The sequence below is a fragment of the Arachis ipaensis genome, chromosome B06 (genome assembly GCF_000816755.2).
Source record: "Arachis ipaensis cultivar K30076 chromosome B06, Araip1.1, whole genome shotgun sequence".
Classification (NCBI taxonomy): domain Eukaryota; kingdom Viridiplantae; phylum Streptophyta; class Magnoliopsida; order Fabales; family Fabaceae; genus Arachis; species Arachis ipaensis.
In genome coordinates this window covers 23,661,996-23,676,227 of record NC_029790.2, presented here as the reverse complement: position 1 = coordinate 23,676,227, position 14,232 = coordinate 23,661,996, and the positions used below count along the sequence as shown (strand labels likewise).

The 14,232-nt window shown below is 36.0% G+C and overlaps 1 pseudogene; it reads right to left on the bottom strand.

Annotated features, from left to right (window-relative positions):
* LOC110263720 overlaps positions 127-14,232 on the bottom strand; it is a 26,741-nt pseudogene continuing 12,635 nt past the window's right edge.

Here is a 14,232-nt window from a genome sequence, read left to right as displayed (position 1 = left end):
TAAGTCTTGAGTTCTTAACATTTATCAATATTAGCTGCTATTGTTATGACTCAAATTGAGTAAATAATTATGTTTTGGATTTGACTCTGCCTCAAGTCATAACGGTTATTTACCAATTTGACTCTGTTTTTTGTCAAAACTAGAAATTCAACTGTAATATCTGCTATTAAATATATCTTTTATGATATATCTGCAACCATGTGGCTAAGTTGCTTTAATACAACACTAGAGTATCTAATTCTAATCTTACTAAGAAAAGCAGATTTGCGATAATTATGTTTCTTTGTGGTGACAAATAAAGTTACCTAGTGATCCTTTTAAATAGCCCTTTTATTAAAAAATAAATTTTTTTTCTCCCATCATAAAAAGTTCATTTAGACTCGATTTGGCGCAATAGAGTAATAGAATAACATATGTTCCATATTCATATTCATAAAGCCTTTGACATAGATGAAGGGTTAATTAGCACCACAAGAAAAAGAAGAGACAAAAGCTTATGCTCACGCAATATAATAATGGGTAAATTAAATAATATAATTATAATTAAAGAAATTATATATTAAGCAATGCAGTAAATGGAATTTGGTAGTTTGAAGGTTCTCTGCACAATTGGAAGCCCATATACGGTAACCTTCATCAACCAATTGTTGTCTAACCTTGGAATGATATTTTCTAGCTTCCATTATTTCATCATCAAGACCCCTGCCGACATAAAATTTTCACCTTAGTTCTTACTTTAATTAATTGATAAAAGTGATTTGGTTTGTAATGTGTGGCTGCGGAAATAAAGTTATATAAATATAATTACTATATACGAAAAATTATTCGGTGAGCACACTAGCAAAATCACATGAAATTTATGAGTGTGTCACAGATATGTGAGTGTGTTTATCATGAACTCAATGCTCACTAAAAAAAAGAAAAACGGTTAATTTTACTTTGGTCTAACTCGTTTTAATTTATGCGTACTTCCTTATCTGGATTTTAAAACCGGTGATGCTAAATACACACTTTATATGCGTTACACATCTAAATTATTTTTACAACTAAATTTAATTAAATTGGTTCAAATTCAACAAAAATTAATTTCTTAATAAAAGCGTATTTATACGCTCCAACTTCTTCTTAACATTCTTTGCGTGTTTCTTTCTTATCGTTATTCTTTTATTGCTGTTGTTGCTGTATTTTTTTCTTTTTTTTTCGTCTCTTTCTAGTAATTTGCAGTATTATGTGTTTTCTTTGTTTAATTTTTTTTATTTTTATTCTTATTAAAAAAGTAATTAAAACAAAAAATTATAAAAAAGTAAAATAAGAAAGAAAAGATGAACAAAAAAAAGAAGACCATGATAATGAAGAAGCTAAGAAAAAGAGGATGGGAGTTTTGAGTTATGTAAAATTTATCAGAAAATAACACTAAAATTTTTTAAACGTGACACAGAAGTTTCTCAATTTTGACACTGAAATGTATTAATTGTGACATAAGTTCTTGTTAAGAGGGTGAAACAAGAATTATGATAATATATTAATATGGATGATAATGATGATGATGATGACGACGACGACGATGAAGAAGAGGAGGAGGAGGAGGAAGGAGAGTTTTAAATTGTGAAGAATTTATCGAAAAATAACACCATATTTTTTATTTTTTCTTTTTTTCCTCTTCCTCATGTGTTATTGTAGTTATTTATTCTTTTTTGTTTGATTTTTCATCTCTTTTTCTTGATTTTATTCCTCTTAAGAGAATGAAATAAAAAGAATTATGAGAAAATGAAATAAGAAGGAGAAGATGAAGAAGAAAAATATGAAAAAGAAGAAGAAGTAGTAGTAAAAGATGAGGAGGAAGAGTTTTAAATTGTGCAGAATTTATAAGAAAAATAACACTAAAATTTCTTAATAATAACACAATTTTTTTTGTTTTAACACCGAAATTTTGCTAAAAAAAATATAAAAATGTCTTCTTTAATGCTTTATTTTTTTTCTTCTTTCTTTCTTTTATTGTTGCTCTTACTTTTTCTTTTAGAAGTATTGATTCTCATCCAATAATTTTTCTGGTGTTGTGTATTTTTTTGTGGTTACTTTGATATATGATTTTGTGGTTGATGTTGTTGGTTTTTATGCTATACAAACAAGCACACAAACAAGACTATAAATCATGAACAAAAACACATCCAAATCAATTTTGGATCAGTCAACGTCATCAACATGGCTATGATATCAAAACCACTACAATTACATTCGATGACCTAATTACACCAAATCTAAGTGAATGAGACCAAATGCTTCTCAATTAACTCAGAAATGCATTGAAATTACTTAATGATTGCGACACACAAACTCAGTTCTAAAATTAACATACAAACAATACGGAATTATGAACGAAAACACATCCAAATCAATTTTGGATCAGACAACGTTATCAATATGACAAAAATTCGATGATAAGAATAAAAATAATGATAATAACGATAACGACGATATGTATAAGAAGAAGAAGAAGAAGAAGAAGAAGAAGAAGAAGAAGAAGAAGAAGAAGAAGAAGAAGAAGAAGAAGAAGAAGAAGATGATGATGATGATGATGATGATGGAGGAGGAGGAGGAGAAGGAGGAGGAAGAGGAGGAGGAGGAGGAGGAAGAGAAAAAGGAAGGAAGAGAAAAAATTTAAATGAGAAAAGGAGGAGGAGGAAGAGGAAGGAAGAGAAAAAATTTAAATGAGAAAAGGAGGAGGAGGAGGAGGAGGAGGAGGAGGTGGTGGGGTGGTGATGGTGGTGGTGATGACGATAACGAAAGAGAAAAATAACGAAAAAAGAAGAGAGGAAGAAAAAGACACAGCATCAAGAGTGAAGAAGAAGGAGGGTGAAAAAGGACGTGCGCGAGTGAATTTGAAACATGAAGAAGAAGAAGCGGCAGGGGTAAAGAAGGAGGAGCGCGCATAAATTTGAAACATTTTATAATAACTTGGTTAAATTTTGTGAAGTATTTTCTTTGATTGTAGAGCTTTATTCTATATTTTATAAGACAAAGTTTAGGGAACAAACTATACATAATACGTGTAGTCAACTTAAACAACCTTTTAAAAATTCTGATTTTGAAATTCAAAAAATTAGGATTAGGTTTAGAAACAGGCGCCACCCAACATCAACCACTACTTTGACCTCCCGCTCCAATCACTCTTCCCCGAAGCCGCCACCTCCATCGACAATTCCTGTCTTCTGCGTCCTCCCCCTCCACTGCATCTTGCCACTGTGTCCTCCCTCCTTCCCTACATTTGTGAGTCGCCCCTGTGGTTTCTCCTTCCAACGTGTATGCCACTTGCCCATGTGTCTTCCACGCACCTCCACCGCGTCTGCCAGTTGCCCCTGCATCTTCCCTTTCTATGGAGTCTCTCGGCAGTATTGTTCCATCTTCCTCCAGCCCCGATTGTGCACGATATCCCTGCAACACAACTCTCCACACAGTCTACCATATACATGCAGCAACCTCCCTCACGAACACAGCTCTGCCACAAGCATGTCGCACCACAACCTCCTTCCTCATATTCCTTCTCTTCTTTTTCTTTTTCTTTTTTATGACTAGCTTGAATGTTTCTTTCTCCTAAATTTTGGATTTTTTTTAATGTTTTGAATGCTTTATCTTTTCAAGTTTTGGATTATTTTTTTAATAATTTTATATATTTATTTTTTTTAGTTTTTAGATCTTTTTTCTAATTGTTTTGGATTTGTTTTGAAATTGTAAAACTAATTTTTGATATTTTTTTGTTAGATTTTGGATGTTTCTTTTTGTCACATTTCGAATGTTTCTATTTATTATAAATTTTTAAAATAATTTTTGAACTTTTTACTATATTTTTTAAAATGATTTTGGATTTTGTTATTATTTGGTATTAGATTTTTTTTAGATTTTAGATTTTTCATTAGGTCTGTCTTTGAATATTTCTCATGATAATTGAAATTCACGTTTTCTCCAAAGAGAAAATAAAAGAAAAATCGAATGTTCTTTTTCTAATTTGTTTTGAAATTTTAAAAAAGATTTTTTGATATCTTTTTTATTAAGTTTTGGATGTTTCTTTTGTTGCGTTTCGAATGCTTCTTTTTGTTAGGAATTTTTAAAATTATTTTAGAATTTTTAAAATAGGTTTAGATTTTCTTTTTACAACCATTTTAGCTATTTATTATCATTTGATTTTAGATATATTTTTTAAGATTTTAGATGGTTTTTTATTAGGTTTTTTAATGTATTTTATGATAATTTGAATTCATCTTCCCTAAAAAAAAAAAATTAAAAAATGCTAGTTGGTTGTAGTTGACTACACCCTTTGATGGTTACTATTCTGAGACTTACCTAGAACCAATGTGATTTGGGCCTGAACGTGAGGTCCCGACTCCTTTTGAGTGAAATGCTCTTTTGTCTTCTCTAACGAAGTGATGCCATACGAGCTCTTTAGAGAGGATGGGGGTGGTACTTGTAAGGGACTCCAATGCTTAAATTAGAAATAGTTTTAGGCAGGTTTTTAGTAGATTGGAGTTCGAAGAATACCTGTAGGTATCTGGGTGTTTATAAGTGTAGAGGTGGAGTTGATAACCAACTTTTAAGTAGTTCCACCTTTGATGGTGGATTAGTTACTCCTTTTTGGTAGAGAGGTCATTGAGATCTCCTTTTTAGATGAGTAGGAGAGATTGCAGGAGTTGGTTACTTATTTCAATAAGTAAGGATCAGCCCGTGTTACCGTGTCCGACCTCTTTGAGGTTGGGTAGGTAGTACTATAGGCCTGAGTACGAATATCTGCAGAATGTTGATTGGGCTCCATTCATTTTTGGGCTTGGCTGAGTTTTGGGTCAGGATATAAACAGTGTCCCTATTTGAGGCCGAGCTTATTTAGGTCGGGCACAAGCATTTCTGAGTCGGTCTTGATTTATTGTAGCTTTTGGTCAGAGAAGTCGGGTTTGTGATATTCCTTGGAGAACAAGTCAGATTCTCGACGTGTTATCGAATGTGGATGTTACGTCTTCTCGTAACCATTTGCGCGTCTTTTCGGTCACATTGATAATCGTGCGTGTCATTAAATAGGGGACAAAATGATCATTTTTCTCCTATTGGTTATATAAACATAATCATCTTTCTCTTTCTCCTTTTTCGTTTCAACTTCTGAGAATTTTATTTCATTTCTCTCAAGACTTTTCTTCTTTTTCACTGTGACTTTGCTTACATTGATCTTTTTCTGAGAATTATTTGTCTTAGAATTCTACTTTGAATATTCGCACGTGCTGCCTAAGACATTTTGGGACCATCTGTTTGCACTGCTGTTATATGCATTCTCCTTACTTTTTGTTCATCTTAAAGGTTAGTTTTTCTTTTCTTTTTCATACCATTATTGCCATGTTTATTATAGTCTTTTGAAAATATGGCTTCTTGAAAAATATTTGTAAATGTGGTTGTGGTAGTAGCTTCCTCTGTTTGTCTTTTCTAGATATCAATTTTGTTGTTGCTGCTAGAATTTGTAAAATTTGTAGGTTTTGAGTTTTATTATGTTGGATTCTGGCTTTTCCTTATCCCCAAATGGTGCCATTTTTCTTGATTAATGGTATCATTTTGTATTCTGGGATGAATGGGTTAATTTTACATCTTTATTGTGATTGATACTGGAAGATTTGGATCCGTACCCGGTCTCGTAATTTTTGTGTTTATATGAATGTTGTGCTTATACCCGACTTGTAGCTCGAGAGTTTTTGTAGTGACATAGCTTTATTTTGCTATTTTGTAGGTATAACCTTTGTGTCTCGTTTGGTAGTTCCAGCATGTCGTCTCAAGTACCTTCCGACTTAGACTGTGTAGATGTTACTGTTCTTTTTGCTGTCCCCGTAGTTAACAACGAGTATGTAGAGAAATTTTGTTTACAGCATAGGATTTGTAGAACCCAAGAAGATGAGAAGAAGTATGAGCTAGTAGCTCCCGACCCTGAGGATAGAATTTGCTTTCCTCGACTTAGTAACTTGAAAAATTATTTTCTATTCATGTATGACTGTTTGTTTACTAGGCTAGGGGTGCACTTCTGTTTACCGATTTTGAAATTGAAATTCTCCGTATCTGTAGAGTTTCTCCTTCTTAGCTCCACCCGAACTCGTGGGCTTTATGAAGGTTTATCAATTAATAAGCTGGGAGCTTGATTTTCCTCTTTCTTCCAAGATTTTCTTTTACCTCTTTTAACTTACCAAACCATTTAGCTCTAAAAAACAACACTGTATTTTCTTTTGAGCTATTTAGGGTAGAAAGATTTTTTCTATTTTTGATGATTCTTTTCATGACTTTAAGAAATATTTCTTTAAGGTCCGACCTGTAGAGGGTGTCCAACCTTTTTTCTTTAATGAGAGAGATGAAACCTATTTTTTGTTTGTATTAGGAAAAGGTCTCTAGTGTCAATAAATACAACCATTAGGATCTGGATGAGGTAGATGAGTGTGTATTAGCCTTGTTTCAGGAGTGTTGCGGCCGATCTCCTCACCTCGACACCAAGAAGTTTTTGTTAGGCAAGTCGAGCTATGTTCCTACCGAACTAGGTAGTTAGATTTTTGTATTTCGTTGATGTTTCTATTCCTTTGCCGAATTTCGTAACCTTAGTCTCTATATTTTCTTCGTTTCTGTAGTAAGAATTACTAGTGGGTCTGGTGCCTTGCAAAGACTTCGAGTTGCTAAGAAAAATTCAGCAGTTTAGATGGTGCAGCTAAAGGAAACCGAAAAGTCGAGAAACCTCTCCTCTCCTTTCAAGTCGAACTCATCTTCATCTTAATTGGCCAAAGCCATACCTCTTCCTCCCATAAGCAGATAGCCTTTACTTAGGACAATTCCCTTTGTTCCTCCTTTTTATGATTCGGGTTCTCGTAAACGTAAAACTCCATCCTCTGAGTTTGGTAGTGCTTACAATCTGGGTTTTAACGCTATTGCTTTCTGTGAAGAATATATTCTTTTCCATAGTTCTATAAGTATGGATGATGTTTCTTTCTAGAAGCACTTGGGGGTTTTGGCCCGAGGTGGAATTTGGACAGCAGGGATGTGTTTCATCCTCCTAAAACAGCTTAATGAGGCTCCTCTTGGTGTTACTCAAAGAAAGTTGGCTGACCTTCGCTCTGAGGTGGCTTCTCTATGGGAGACCAAGTCGGAGCTAGAGGCCGAGAAGGGGGTTCTTACTTTTGATCTCTCCAAACTCCATGAAAGAGTAAAGTATACCGAGACGACTTGTGCTACGGCGGAAGCTTTACAAAAGAAGGCTGAGAGAGCTACCGCCATGTCTATGGGGAGAAGTTGAGCCTAAAGAAGGACCTGGAGAGGCTGAAAGAAGAATATGGATATCTGAAAGAGTTTGTGGCCTAGGGAATATATGAGATGGCACAGCATTTGAAAGTTTAATTTCAAGTTCTTGCACCCAAGGTGGACCTCACTCCCATTGATCCCTATAAAGTCATGGTTGATGGAAAAATTGTTTCTCCTAAGGCTGAGACCATCCCTGCTGAGGACCTGAAGACCTTCAGTGCTCGAATTGATGATACTCTCTTGGACTCCTTGATGAGGGCTAGATACCGGTTTAGAAATTCACAAGTTATAAAACTCAAATTCATCAATAGTATAGTCCTAAATTGGCAAATAACCCTATCAAAGTTTAGAAAGGTTGTCACAATTCAAATAACCGAGAGTTTTAAATCCCGGGTCGTTTTCCCACGGAATTGCAATCGGATGTACAAGTATTGGCCATAGAAACGGGGTTTGATAACAATCAACAAAAATTTAATTGACAAGAAATTAAAAGAGCAAGCAATAACTAAACGTCAAAGGAAATTAAACTAAGAGCAATAAAAACAAAGGGAAGAAAACATCTTGAAAACAAATTCCTCCTAAATTGATAATTATATGAACTAATTGGGATATGTGACATATAATCCTGTTAGCTTTGGGTAATTAGGGTTTTTGTGGCCATAAACTAGTTTTAAACTTAACACTCTAATCGGAATTAAGTGACCACGACGGTGGCGGTTAATGATGGTTAGAGGAGACTAAATCACTAAGACATTAGGGTTTAGTCATTTATAGTTGGCCATAGAATGAATCATGCATTGTTAAAATAGTTGGTACGAACTTTTAATCCGGAAAAGTAAACATCTCTGAAGCCTTAACTGTTTTTACACCAAACCCTTTATTTGCTTTCTTTATTCTCCTATTTATTGTTTTATACGAATTACACCATCAAAAAACCTTTTCTGTCTGCCTAACTAACCCAATTGGATAACCATTATTGCTCAGTTCGACAATCCTCGTGGGATCGACCCTTACTCACCTGAGGTATTACTTGGATGACCCGATGCACATGCTGGTTAAGTTGTACGAGTTCATAATTCATGCACCACAAAGAACGTCCCCAACCCGAAGACGTGATTCTTTTAGGGCTCAGAGACAGTCTCGCGCTAAACCCTATCAGGATCTACCACTGAGGCATCGGAGTTGGCGGGGTTATCCCACGAGGCGACTGAGATTGCTAGGTTACGGCCTCCAATCTCTACGTGTAGTCCTCTTGTGTAACAGACGTTGTGATTAGGATGACAATTAATTGAATTTAAACCGAATAAATTTCAAAGTTAGAATTAATTAAAACTCACATAATGAGTCGTAGACCGCTCATAAGCAAATCTCTCCTTCTTGGCCTTTAATGTATAGGTAGACTTGATGGTCTCTGTCAATGTTGCCTCACGATCTAATGACTTAGACTACACATATTGAAACAAACTAATAAAATAAATCAAGTAACAATTCATTCAAGTAATAGTTAACAAAGATTAGAAAATAAACTACATACCAGCCTGCTCTTCGTCTTCATGAAAGTCGTCAACCCACCAGTATACTTCGACGACCTCGACGAAGCCTTGTTAACTCTGTTTCTCAAATAGCGATGCTTGAACCCCTCATCAGTACTAAAATAGACATCCAGTTCCTTATTAAGATCTGGACAAAGCGAAATGGTGAGGTGGTCGCACCCCTAACGAACGTCCTGGATCATCTGCTGAAGTCACTTAACTACCCGGTTCCTGATCAAGATATCATGTCTTATCCTAGATAAATTTCTCCTGCACAAAGTAATTCAACAACATTAATTCATTGAAATAAAAAATAGTTAAAATACAGTTAATTTAATAACATTGGGTTCTTACCGTCCACTTCTAAAACCATCGCTCTCTGGTCTCAGCAGGGATCTTTGTGTAGCTCGGCTATACAGTGTTGTACATGGACTTAATTACATTGGCGATCTCCACATGCATTGTTGTTTGGTGCAAACCTATCAATGAAAAACTTAAGATTAGCAAACGGATAAAAACACAAAAAACATAATAAATTCAAAATAGATTGCGGATAAAAGACATTAAAACAATATGTACTCACACCTGCATACCATTGGCATTAGGCCAAATCCTCATCCGTATGACAAGTGATGGTGGAGGGGCATCTGGCTGGGACGCATTAGAGGAATCACCCACCGCAGGCTCTGTCGCTGGAGCTATATGGGCAGCGCAGAAGAAGGCGCTATGTAGTTCGGGTTCGGGGCCATAATTAATTGCTGGTCTGCTGGACCCGCCTGTGACATCAAAGGTGTCGATGGGGTAGACGAGGTAGAGAGCGATGCCTGAGTAGTCCCTAAGGATCCGGTGGAAACCCTCCCTCTACCACAACCACGAGATCCACTCGTTCTACCTTTGCTACCTGTGGTCATGTCTGCAAAGAGAATATATTATTGACATTAATGAGCATATAAATAACATAAATCCTTCAACATTTATATTATTTCAAAAAAGAATTTGACATAATCTCCCTTAAAATTAGACATATATCCACATATACAGTTTTCATATATCCAACAAACCTCAATCCACTGCATCAGTCAAAACTTAATTAAATTCACAACATATAACTAAGGCACTAATTAGCATATGATAACCAAATCCTAAATCTTAAATTAACATATAACTAAATCCTAAATTAACTTAAACCTAACTTCTAAATTAGCATATGATAACCAAATCCTAAATCCTAAATTAACATATAACTAAATCCTAAATTAACTTAATACTACGTCCTAAATTAGCATAAGATCACTAAATCTATATGAAAATAGTGCTAAATTTTAACTAGATTATAGAAACAATGTTATCATCAATAATAAGAACAAATTAAGTACTCATTATATAAAAATCATTTCAATCATCAACACGATGAATGAAAGTTAGGGCACAAGAAAGCTAATGAAGTAACAAAATCCAAACTTTAAACCCAATTTCACAGTAATTAATTCTAAATCTTAAATTTAATTCCACATTAACATAATTTAAACTATAAATCTCAATTTCACAGAAATTTCATCAATTTGAAATTAAAACATATATTAAAACCAATTTCACAGCAAAATCTAAACCTTAAACCTAATTTCATAGTATTCAATTCTAAAACCCAATTTCACAGTAACATAATTTAAACTCTAAATTCCAATTTCTCAAAAATTTCATTAATTTGGAATTAACACATGTATTAAAACCAAGTTCACAGCAAAATCCAAACATTAATTTCAAAAAAATCTAATGGTAAAAACGGCCAACTTACTTGCAATGGAGAAGGTGGCTAGCGGCATAGCAAATTCTTCGTCGTAGAGCAGAAGCAGTACAAATTCTTTATGGAGTAGAGACGCGGCTTGAGAAAATTTGTCATCACGGAGAAGCGATAATACAAGGAGAGGAGGCGGCAGGACTGACGGAGCAGCGGGGAGAGGAGAGGGTTAGAGAGTATGGGAGAAGAGAGGTTAGAGAGAGAGAGAGGAGATTTCAAAATGAAGGAAAGAGGGTTTGAGCTTTGAATTTTAAGGCTCGTAACCGTTAGATTTACCAGCGGATAAATCTGACGGTAACGCATTGTAGGTCACCAAAATGTAGTGATCCACTAATGGGTTTACCGATGAACTTTCCACGCTACATTTCACGCCTATTTTTCTCGTTTTTCCTCCAATTATTACCGACGAATTTACCACCAAAAATGTAAATCCGCCGATAATGATTTGACCTGATGGATTTCACATTAAAACTGTCCCTAAATCCATCGGTAAAGCCAACGCTAAATCTGACGGTATTCAGCGCATGTTTTGTAGTGGTAGCCCCAACATTTTTCAACCTAAATGGCATTACTACATAGCAGTAGTTTGCCTTAGGAGTGATGAAAGATGTTTTCTCCTTATTTGGCTTGTACATCATAATTTGATTATATCTCGAGTATGCATCCACAATGCATAGGTATTTGTAGCCCGAAGCTGAGTCTACTAAAGCATCAATACTGGGTAGAGGGTAAGGGTCGTTGGGACAGGCTTTGTGAGATCGTTATAGTCAACGAACATTCTCCATTTTGCGTTCTGTTTCTTCACAAGTACCACATTAGCGAGCCATAACGGGTATTTGACCTCTCTTATAAACCCGACTTCTAATAGCATTTAGACTTGCTCTTCTACAATTTTTGCTCTTTCAGGGCTTAGCTTTTATCATTTTTGTTGTACAGGTCGTAAGTCCGGATAAACAGCAAGCTTGTGGCTCATGAGGTCAGGATGAATCCTGAGCATGTCAGAGGTTTTCCAGACAAAGAGGTCGAAATTGTTCTGTAGAAAATTAATGAGCTCTTGTTGCAACTGTTCTCCTAGGTTTGCCCCTATGTTCATTGTTTTTCCAACCTCATCTCCGATCTGGACCTCTTCAATTTTTTCTTTGAGTTGGGTCTCAGTTTCTCCCGAACTCAAACACCTTCGAGTTCTATGGTATTGACTTCTTTCCCTTTTGCACACCCCCGTAGGTTCAGGCTTTCCTTATAACACCTTGTCAATTTCTGATCTCCTTTTACTGTTGCTATTCCCTCAAGAGTAGAGAATTTCATACAAAGATGGGAAGTTAAAACTACTACTACCAATCAATTTAGGGTTGTCCAACTTATCAAAGCATTGTAGATAGATGCCATGTCTACTACAATGTAGTCTATGCTTAAGGTTCTTGCTTTTAGGCCTATACCAAAGGTGGTGTAAAGAGGGATGAACCCCAGAGGTCGGATAGGAGTATCTCCCAAGCCGAAGAGGGTGTTTGGGTATGCTTTCAAGTCCTTTTCCTTAAGGCTCAACTTATCAAAAGCTAGTTTGAATAGAATATCTGTCGAACTCCCTTGATCTATCAAGGTTCCGTGAAGGTTTGCATTGGCGAGGATCATTGTAATTACCATCAGGTCGTCGTGTCTGGGCATTACTCCTCGTGTGTCTTTTTTAGTGAAGGCAATTGTAAGCAAATCAGGGATTTCGGCATCTTCGCTGACCTGGTATACTTTCTTCAAGTGTCTCTTCTGGGAAGATTTTGTTATTTCCCCTTCTGCAAATACTCCAATGATCATATGGACATGCCTTTCGAGAGTTCGTTGAAGTCGGTCTTGCTTATCCTTGTCTTCATTTCTCTTTCTTTTACTATGATTGTCCATCTTATGAGCTATGAATCTGTCCAGCCGACCTTCTCTAGCTAATTGCTCAATCACATTCTTTAAATCGTAGCAATCATTGGTGGAATGGCCATACATCTTGTTGTATTCACAATATTCAGATCGGATTTCACCTTTCTTGCTTTTAATGTGTGTAGGATGTGGTATCTTCTTAATGTGGCAGATTTCTCTATATACGTCAACAAGGGAGACTTGGAACAGGGTATAAGAATGGTATCTTTGAGGTCTCTCCGAGTTATACTCTTCTTTTTTCTTTGCCTCTTTTTCCTTTCCCCGGGCTTGATTCTGGTTGTTCTGTCATGATATGGGTTCCTTAGTCTTGTTGTTTCTTCCATTTTATTGCCACCTTAGTTAACGTGGTCGAGAAAGCTTCACAGCAAGTTGCATCCGACGCGTCTCACAAATACATGCGACTTTTGAAATTACTCAGATGATGTCTCAGATCGATCATTCTGCCATAGAGGTTCATCTCTGGACTTTTAAAGTTTCTGAAAACTTTAGCGTGCATGATTTCTTCTATGAATGGATCTTCGCCTCCTAAAGGCATTTCTTCGCTATCAGCTCAGGCTCTCCTTCCCTTGAGGTTGGATTTCAGCTTCTTGGATTTTTCTTCCAGTTCTCTTCATCGTCGTATCTCCCTTTGTAGATCTTGTTCCGATTAACGTTGTCATTCTAGCTCATTCTCAAGCTTTCTAACCGACCTTGATGTTCGTGAATCAATCCCATGAACTCGGTAGGATCTCTTTCTCCTGATCCTCCCGATTGATGGACTTCTAAGCTTATTTTTTGTCCTCTTTGATTTATAGGATGTAGATCTCCAGTAACACCCTTTCCCTTGTAAGGTCGGGGAGGTATGACAAGTGCGCGATCGTTGTTATGTTGCTCTTCCTCAGGCCTCGAAATGGGAAGCCGTATGTCCGTCTTCTAGGATGTCGTCCGCTATCACACGGTGTTGATTTTCAGGCCCCAGCAATGATGCCAATGTTCTAAGCTTACCTAGAACCAATGTGATTTAAGCTTGAACGTGAGGTCCAGACTCTTTTTGAGTGAGATACTCCTTTGTCTCTTCCGACGAAGTGATGTCGTTCGAGCTCTTTGGAAAGGATGGGGGTGGTACCTATAAGGAACTCCAATACTTATGTTAGCAAGGGTTTTAGGCATGTATTTAGTGAATTGGAGTTTGAGGAATACCTGTGGGTGTCTAGGTATTTATAAGTATAGAGGTGGAGTTAATAACCACTTTTTAAGTAGTTCCACCTTTGTTGGTGGATTAGTTACTCTCTTTTGGTACGGAGGTTGTTGAGATCTCTTTTCTAGATGAGTAGGAGAGATTGTAGGAGTTGGTTACTTATTTAAATAAAAAAGGATAGGTCCATGTCGCTGTGTCCAACCTAGTGTAGGCATGAGTATGGATATTTACAAAATGTTGATTGGGCTCCATTGAGTTTTAGGCCAAGGTACATATAATTACATAATAAGATTAATTTTATAATTAATGAACAAAAATAATTTTAATTGCTTATAATTTTGAATAGTTCAGGTAGGAGTTGATTTAAATAAAAAAGGATAGGTCCATGTCGCTGTGTCCAACCTAGTGTAGGCATGAGTATGGATATTTACAAAATGTTGATTGGGCTCCATTGAGTTTTAGGCCAAGGTACATATAATTACATAATAAGAAATAAGATTAAT